Source organism: Solanum tuberosum, unplaced genomic scaffold (genome assembly GCF_000226075.1).
Source record: "Solanum tuberosum cultivar DM 1-3 516 R44 unplaced genomic scaffold, SolTub_3.0 scf00170, whole genome shotgun sequence".
Classification (NCBI taxonomy): domain Eukaryota; kingdom Viridiplantae; phylum Streptophyta; class Magnoliopsida; order Solanales; family Solanaceae; genus Solanum; species Solanum tuberosum.
The window spans coordinates 894,352-904,030 of NW_006239093.1; positions in this window are offsets into that span (position 1 = coordinate 894,352).

A 9,679-nucleotide genomic window follows, 5' to 3' on the forward strand; every position below is an offset into this window, starting at 1 on the left:
AGAAAATAGCGCTGGCGGATCTTTCGGTGAAGTTAGTCAATGTCGCCGAGTGACTTCGGTGACTCGCCCTTCGTATGTCTCATCGCCGTTTCGTGCTTGCCTTCAGCACCTTCACGTTCTGGACCATTGGGCGGTATAGTACTGCTTCGCGGAACTATTTGGCGAAGCGCCGACTGCTCCTTTCATCGCCTTTTTGATCCTTCTCCTTCAGGGCTTCGCATACTGGAACAAAGGGCGGAGTAAATACCTTCGGTGAATCGCCAAGTGTGCTTGGCGATGCTCGAGTTTCAGCTTCGTCGTTCTTTTCAGCCTTTTTGTTCCTTTTTGCGCCTAAGTGTCCATGTTTTCACTAAAACTTCACATACCTGAAACTTAAGAGTTTTCATCAGATATTTAGACAAAATAAGCATTCGAGGACACTATTCTTATCAAAATAAAGCCCTAAATGAGTCCAATTTGTGGACTCATCACTATTCGAAGAAATCTTTAGATGATCCTTGATAATTTTTACCTTGTCTTCTGTTTGTTAGATAATTTCAGGACCAATAAGTTTCCTTTCACCAACTTCACTCCAACAAAGAGGGGTCCGACACTTTCTTCCGTATAAGGCTTCATAGGGAGGCATTCCAATACTCGATTGGTAACTGTTATTGTAAGCAAATTCTATCAAAGCCAAGTGTTTGTCCCAACTACCCTCAAAATCCATAATGCAAGCTCGAAGCATATCCTCCAAAATTGGTATCACTCTTTCCAACTGGCCATCTGTTTGAAGATGGAACGAAGCGCTAAATTTCAACTTAGTACCCAAAGCTTCTTGCAAGATGCCCTAAAATCTATATGTAAACCTTGGGTCTCGGTCAGATACAATAGACACAGAGATCCCATGTAGTCTTACAGTCTCATTAATGTACAATTCAGCTAAACGCTCAAGTGAGTAATCCATCCTGATTGCTAAGAAGTGAGCACTCTTGGTTAGCCTGTCCACAATCACCCATATTGCATCATGGTTTCTTTGAGTGCGAGGAAGTCCAGAAACAAAGTCCATAGTTATTCTCTCCCATTTCCATTCCGGCATCGACAACGACTGTAGTAAACCAACTGGGACATGATGTTCTGCCTTTACTTGTTGACAAACTAAACATTTAGAAATGAACTCCGCAATGTCTCTCTTCATACCATTCGACCAATAATTTTCTTTGATGGTCTGGTACATCTTTGTACCTCCAGGATTTATTGCATATGGTGAGGTATGTGTTTCATTCAGTATTTTTCTCCTCAATTTGTCATCATTTGGGACGCATAACCTGTTTTGATAAAATAAGCCACCATCCTCCGTTAATGTAAAATCAAGTTTTTCCCTATTTTGAACTTCTCTGGTCAATTTTACAAGTTTCTCATCTAACTTTTGTGCTTCTTTCACCTGTTCAAGTAATATTGGCTTTACTTGCAAATTAGCAATAACTGAACCTTTTCAATCAAGTGTAAAACAAACATTCATGGCTCTTAACTCAAGGAGCAAGTGAAAAGGACTCAAAGAAATGATTGCGAAGGATTTTCAACTTAAGGCATCTACAACCACATTAGCTTTACCTGGATGATAATCAATCGTGCAGTCATAATCCTTGATGAGTTCAAGCCATCTACGTTGTCTTAGGTTTAGCTCCTTCTGAGTACCCAAGTACTTTAAGCTCTTGTGATCAGTGAATATATGACATTTCTCTCCATACAAATAATGCCGCCAAATTTTTAAAGCAAACACTATAGCCACAAGTTCAAGATCATGAGTAGGATAATTCAATTCATGTGGTTTTAATTTCCAAGAGGCATAAGAAATAACCTTCCCTTTTTGCATCAAAACGGATCCTAGACCATTGTGAGACGCATCACTGTATACTACATATTCTTTCCCTTCAATTGGTAGAGTAAGTATATGCGCCTGAGTCAACAAGGATTTGAGAGTTTCACAGCTCTCTTGGCATTTGTCATCCCAAATAAACTTTACTTCCTTCTTCAAGAGCTTAGTCAAAGGGGAAGCGATAGTGGAAAAATCTTTCACAAAACTTCTGTAGTATCCTGCTAAGCCCAAGAAAATTCTTACCTCAGTTGGACTTTCGGGAAGTCTCCATTCAACAACTGCTTGTATCGTACTAGGATCCACCTTCACGCCTTCGATTGATACAACATGTCCTAGAAAAGCCACTTCATCAAGCCAAAATTCACACTTGGAAAGTTTAGCATAAAGTTCTTTCTCCTTCAAATTTTCTAAAACAATCCGAAGGTGTTTATCATGGTCTTCACTACTTCTGGAAAATATTAAAATATTATCTAAAAAGACAACTACAAACTGATCAAGATAAGGCTTGAATACTCGATTCATTAGATCCATGAATACCGCAGGAGCATTTGTCAATCCGAATGGCATCACTAAAAATTCATAATGACCATACCGAGTTCTAAAAGCAGTTTTAGGGACATCTTTCTCTCTAACATGCAGTTGGTGATATCCAGACCTTAAATCAATCTTTGAGAATACTTTAGCACCATTCAGTTGGTCAAACAAATCATCGATCCTTGGTAGTAGATATTTGTTCTTGATTGTTATTCGGTTCAATTTTCTATAGTCAATACAAAGCCTAAGAGTGCCATCTTTCTTCTTTACGAATAAAACATGGGCTCCCCAAGGAGAAATACTAGGTCGAATAAAACCTTTCTTAAGAAGTTCTTGCAATTGAGATTTCAATTTTCTTAATTCTGCTATATCCATTCTATAAGGAATGATAGAAATAGGGGTAGATCCAGGAATAAGCTCGATTGGAAATTCAACCTCTCTTTTCGGGGGCAACCCAGTAAGATTTTCGGGGAAGACTTCTGGGAAATCACATACAGCAGGTATGTCCTTGATACAAGGACTCTTAAACTGTGTATCAACTATGTGAGCAAGGTATGCCCCACAACCTTGACGCATCAACTTTCTTGCCAAGGCCGCAGAAATAATACTAGATGTCAATGATCTTTCACTTTGTACAATGATGTGTGAAAATGTAGGATCTTTAAAAGTCACATGTTTAGACCTATAATCTACCACTGCATGATATTTGTAAAGCCAATCCATCCTGGTAATAACTTCAAAATCCTTGAAGGGCATTTCAATCAAATCAGTAGGGAAGACTAGGTTTTGAATCACAAAGGGACAATCTTGTTAACTCGATTACACACAACTTGATAACCCAAACGACTTTCAACCAGCACATCATAATTAAGTCTCACAGATTTCACGTTTTCAGGAAGAACAAGTGATGAACAAAGATAGAAATGTGTAGAACCAGGATCAAATAGTGTAAACACACATAAACCAAATAAGTAAAATTTGCCGACAACCACGTCTTGTCCATCTTGATCATCCCTCTGCCTCATAGCATAAGCGCGTACAGTAGTCCTTGGTCCACTAGCTTTATTAGCTCCACTTGCAACTGCTGCTTGGGTGGTTTTAGGTCCTGCACCTCTATTAGTTTGAGGAGGATTAATAGAAGGCTTATGAACTGAGCCTTCAGTTCTCAAAGAAGGAGAATTATTAGGATTAGGGCAATCCTTCACTTTATGATCAAAGCTCCCACAATTGAAACATGCACCAGAAGCTCTCCTGCAAGTACCATAATGATTCTTTCCACACTGTGGGCAAGTGGGAACGTGAGGCTTGCCTTGGCCATAATTTGGAGTGCTAGCTATAGAAAATTCTGATATGTTTTTGTACCGACCCGAGAGCACCCACTAGTTGTAACATGGGGTACTCTACCCCGAAGGGATCTTATTCAAGCCACATAGTCATTCATTGCATTCAATAATGAAAATGGTGCGGAAGCAAAAACTAATTTAAAACCCAAACATTCAAACTTCATTAAAACAACTTTAAAAAGACATAGCGGAAGTCTAAGTCTCACATGGCCATCTTAGACACAATCTCAAAACATAATTAGGGACACAACCCCTTACAATCAAAACAATAACTAAAAGTGTCCATTACATGAACAAAAGAAACTTAAAAGTCTTGTCCTCAAATCCATGAGGACATACAACTTAAAAGTCTTGTCCTCGAATCCATGAGGACATACTAAGTCTTGGAGGAAGGCAATCCAACACTTCAAACTAGCTAGGAGGGATCACTTGCCGGAACCTACACTTGTAGTAAAAACATAAAGAATATGGATTAGTACACAGAAATGTACTAAGTATGATGACTATGCAAAACATGCTTAAAAAGGGACATTTTGGTTAGAAACCATGCATTATGCCACTTTTCGAAATATCATGAACAATTGCATAAAAGACATACAAGACAAGTATAATCATCATGTAAGTCACAATACCACACTTTAACAATATCAACATGAAAACCTTCACCTTTACCTTGGACCTTCACCTCAAGCAACCCTTATGATATACCTTGTGCAATGTATGGATAGCGTCCCATACCACCATCCATACTAGTACCACATTTAGGTCACCTAAAGTAAACTCATCATCCTTTTATTTTCACCTTTGCACAATATTCATACATACGCGATATATCATTTAATAAGGTATAACAAGGGAAGATAATTCATAATATAACCCAAGTATAGCATGCATAACCTATTAAGCATTTAAGAGACAACATTCTTTAATAACCTTATCTAGGACACATTCATGTCACAGTCATTAGGATTTAGAGAAACTCACTATGAACCTCTCCCAGCCTACTCGTGCAATGTGTAGGTAGCATCCCATACTACTACCTACACTTTGTAGAACTTATCAAGAAACCATAATGAAATATCACATGATGGGAAGTAAGCATTTAACCGACATAGACCATGAGAGCTTGTCATGGAATCCGGTGTCATAAGCCCCACACCATAAAGAGGTGGTCTACTTTCCTAAGAAAGACCGGTACATATAGCTTAATGGATCCACTAGCTACCTATGCGGGCACATAGTTTATGGGATAAGATAGACGATCATTGAAACTCATGCCTAACCATTGGGGGAGTTTCCATCTAACCAAAGCCACTCGGTGCTTAGCCTATGTTCCTATAGAATAGTTCATTACCTTGACATTATCACATATGAGAGGTGCCATTGGCCTACCAACTCCAGATTACATTCATTAACACGTGAAAGGGCACCTTAATTCATTAAGCCTACCGTTTCAAGGTTCGTTTAGGAAAGCTCATTAACTCCTCTTGAAAGGGTGCCATAAGCCTACCGGTTCAAGTCTCATCATTAACCTTCATGGAATTGTGCCATAAGCCTACCGATTCCAAAGTTTATTATTATCATGAGTGGAAGGGTGCTACCAGCCTACCGATCCAAGGATTCAACAACCAACAATATAATCATTTATACAAGAAAAGGATGCACAAGCTCTACCAATTCGAGACATACAATATATGTTGAAGAATCCTTCATATCCTATCATCAACATTCATGAGTGTCAAATTGAGAAAAAGCCTTTCAAAAATAACACATTTATAGTCATAGCATGATCTCATTAGCTCCATTGAATTCCCATTCATACAATGTCATGATAACACTTCAAATTTCTCATACTATGCCTTCAAGGCCATGGTCACATTGTGCATAACAAGTAAACACCTCTACATTTCAAGTGGATCAACCTCAAGTTAACAATTCTAATTCAACAAGTAGCTTCTCATATCTTTGCCTTTATGGCGATAAACTTCACATACCAATACACCAACAATACACCATAAGGTAAGCATGGTAATGACATACTTCAACAATCTAAAGCCATTTAAACAAGTTCTATTCATATTCCCCCACTTCATAAAGGCACAAACTAGGAATAGAGAGAAATTATGGGTTAATGGAGTATTTTTTATCTTAAATCAGCAATACAACAAAAATATAATAACAAGATGCCATTAGAAGCCTTTTAAAACCATTTGGTGAAAGAACCCATGAGATTGAGTAAAACCCTAGGTTTTCATAAACTTGAAATCTTTAAAAGTTTACTTTGAAGTTGACTCTTGGGTGAAAGCTAACCCTAGATGAAGAGTCACCATACCTTTGTTAAGACTTCCCAAGAAATTTAATGAAGAAATCCTTGAATCCAAAACCCTAGCTCCCACTCTTTCTTCTACCTTGAGTTAGAGAGAAATATAGAGAGAGAGAACTTTGGGATTTGATTTGGGGAAAAATAATAAGTGAGTGACTTGTTTAAAAGACTTCAAACCTTATATATTTATCATGTAAACCATTTAAAACAACCCCACATAATAAAACAATTAAAATGAAATTACCAAAAACCCCCAACTTGAGGCTGCCCGTCAGGGACCACGACTATTTAAACGGGTCGTGAGGGGCACCACGGCTCGTTGTGGTGCCCGTGGTCCTTGAGGCAGTGTGCCTCCCATCCTTGCCAAGCCCTCCAAGTCCAAGACAAGTCCACAGAAGCTCCCACAATCCGTGGTTCACACCACGAGTCGTGGTGAAGCTCGTGTTCATGGGGCAGCGCCTAGGCAAAGTTGCCTTGCCTCCCTTGAGCCTAAGTGAACTCCAAGTTCACTTTGACGGACCGTCTAGGGCACCACGGCTCGTGGTGGTGCCCGTGAACTAAAGGACAATAGCTACCTCAACTTGCAACATCTCCCACCAAGCTAAGACAACCCCACGAGCCTTCCCACGGCCCGTGGTCATGACCACGAGTGGTGAAGTGGCTCGTGAAGGGGTGCCTTGGCTTGTCACCAAACTTGAGCAGACTGCCTTGCCACCACGGGTTATGAAGACCCTCGTGGTCTAGGGAGGCAGTAGTTGACTAGTTTTAGGTATCCTAGGTTCCCAAACCATAGCCTACACCCAAAACCCTTAGCACTTGCCCTTAACTCATGACATTAACCCCACAGTAAGGCTCTAGTTTAACCTATCATTTTCCGAGTCGTTACAGTTTTGCTTTTGTTGAGGTGGCCTGTTAACACTACCAGCCTTAGAATCATCAAACCTTCCCCTTTTTGATGGACCTCCCAAATCTCGTCTAGGCTTTCGAAATTTGTTTTCATTTCTACTTGCTTCTTCTTTATCAATTTGTTCCCAAGTATAAGCAGCTGACACTAACTTACAAAAGTTCTCATGTTGCATGATCGCTACATTCTTCCTATTGGAATCATTTAAACCATTTTCAAATTTCCTGCACTTGTCTTTTTCCTCTTTAATAAATCTCCAGCATAACGAGAGAGCCTTAGAAACCTCTGTTGGTACTCAACAATAGACATACCTGGTTGCCTTAGATTCAAAAACTCTTTTTTCTTTGCATCACAATAAGCAGGTGGGACATACTTCATACGAAATTCCTTAAGAAAATCATCCCAAGTAAGAACAAGAGGTTTTACCTTGGCATTTGGAACAGTTACCCTCCAATCATAAGTATCTTTTTGTAATAGTGAAATATAATACTTAAATTTGGCAACATCTGAACACTCCAACTGCTCAAATACCTTCTCCATGCGCTCCACCCATTGTTCAACATCCGTGGGATCAACAGTACCTTCAAACTCCACTCCACCCATTTTCCTCATTTTCTCAAAGTTAATCTTGTTGGGATCATGCATCGATTCAACCATGTGGTGGAAGAATTTAGCCATTTGTTGAAAAGGAGGATTCATGGCTTGAGTACCACGACTTATGTGAGGATGTGAACAAACTCTTACACCGTGATGGTTTCCCACTTCAGACCTACTAGTGTGGGGAACATATTGATTCGAGAAATGTTCTCCAACCTCTTCCAGTGCATGAGGTTTGGAAGCGGAGGTCCCCGACCCTTCACGAGCAGCTTCCATAGGTCGGTCAGAAGAAGAGACCATAACTTAATTCCCTTACGAAAAGGGAAGATCACATTGCAGTAGGGACATGTACTTGATACATATGCACTCTACATGCGATAAAAATATTATAAACCATGTAAGTGAACAAATAATCGATGTAGAACATTTTTCGAAAGCGAAAAAATATACAAGTAATTCACAACAAAAGTCCTAAAACCACAAACCTAGGCTCTGATACCAATATTTTTAGCGACCCTTTCGAAAGAATACTACCACTTAAACAAGAAATCTAATTAAATACTTGCGACATTTAAAAGAGATTAACTATGGCCATATAAATTATAATTTAGTAGAGGGATTAAGTTCATTAAGAAAAAAAAAGAAATAGTTAAGGATGTGCATCCTGCCCATTTAAACATTTATTTGATGTCAAATTGATATTGCGCAGAATTTTTAACTTATGGTGGAAAAACCCTTCCAAAATAATATAAGCCAATAAACTCACGAGATTTTTATGCATATATTATCCTCACACTGCAAAAATGATATAAAAAGAATATTATCAACTTCCGAGTACCCAAATTAGGTGGTTCATGCTTCACACAACCATTCACAACAAGTGGTAAATTTAATTATATTAGAAGACTTGGGCTTACACACCCCAAAAGAACAAAACATATAGCCATACTTATATTACAACCCATGGTGACATGATCAAATTAGCCCTCAATATTTCATGTAAATATACAACACACAGATCATGTATAAATCCCAAGGTTTATACAAAATATAGATGCCTATATGCAAATGTGATCTTCCTTAAGGCTCTCAAAATCTCCATCTCCAATAGCCAGCTTCATACCTCCTCTCGATCATTCCCTACGATAGAAACAACTATCGCTAAGCATATAGCTTAGTGGTGTAAAAACTATAGGTTCGAAGCCCTCAGATTCATCAAGCTACCTTTCTCAAGTCATAGGCAGTACAATTGAAACATAACAAACAAATCAAGTAAACAATATATAAAGAGTATCAAGTTTGATATTTAAAGATCCAAATGTCAAGAACGCACATAGCACCATTTTCCAAGAAATTCAATAACAAGGCTCGCCCAATATATACATCATGTCATCACACCAAGCACAAGCTGGTAATAAGAAGGGTCGACGCCCTGTATCAAGAAGGGTCAAAGCCCAATAATCAAGAGAACCAAGAACCGTATTAAAATGTCTTTCTAGTTCGTGCTTAAAATGGACAACTTCCATTCTTAAGATGGACTAAAAATCCAGAGTCAAGATGGCAAATGATCCGAATCAAGAAGCATGCCAATAGTGACAAAGTCATAGCCACAAGAAGGACAGGGTCCCAACAAGGGTTCCAGGTGTTCAAACAATCCGTACAAGTGGGAGAGTAATACAAGTGTCTTTAATATCTTAAACGATACCAATGCGACAATGCAAAGTGACAAGAGGTAACCAAGGTACCAAGATAAACTTTCAGATATACCATCAGGTAAAAATAGTACAAGTAGAAGTTTATACACAAACCTCAGTTCTTTAGCACAGAAACAGTCCAACATAACTTCAAGTGTCCAAATCGTAGACCAACCAGCGTATCAAGGTCTTCAACTTGTACACGAGTATATACAACCTTAAAAAAATGAATTTAATAACTTATTTACTTTCTAGTAGATCAGTAAGGATGACTTAACACAAGATTATCATCACAAGTAAGCCTAGCCTGTACAAATACGACTATGGTCCCAAAACAATAATTCTGGCCAACAAAGTACTTCATGTCGCAACTTAAATTTGAAGCAGAAAATGGCAAAACTGGACTTTATATTCTTCATAAAAGATGTA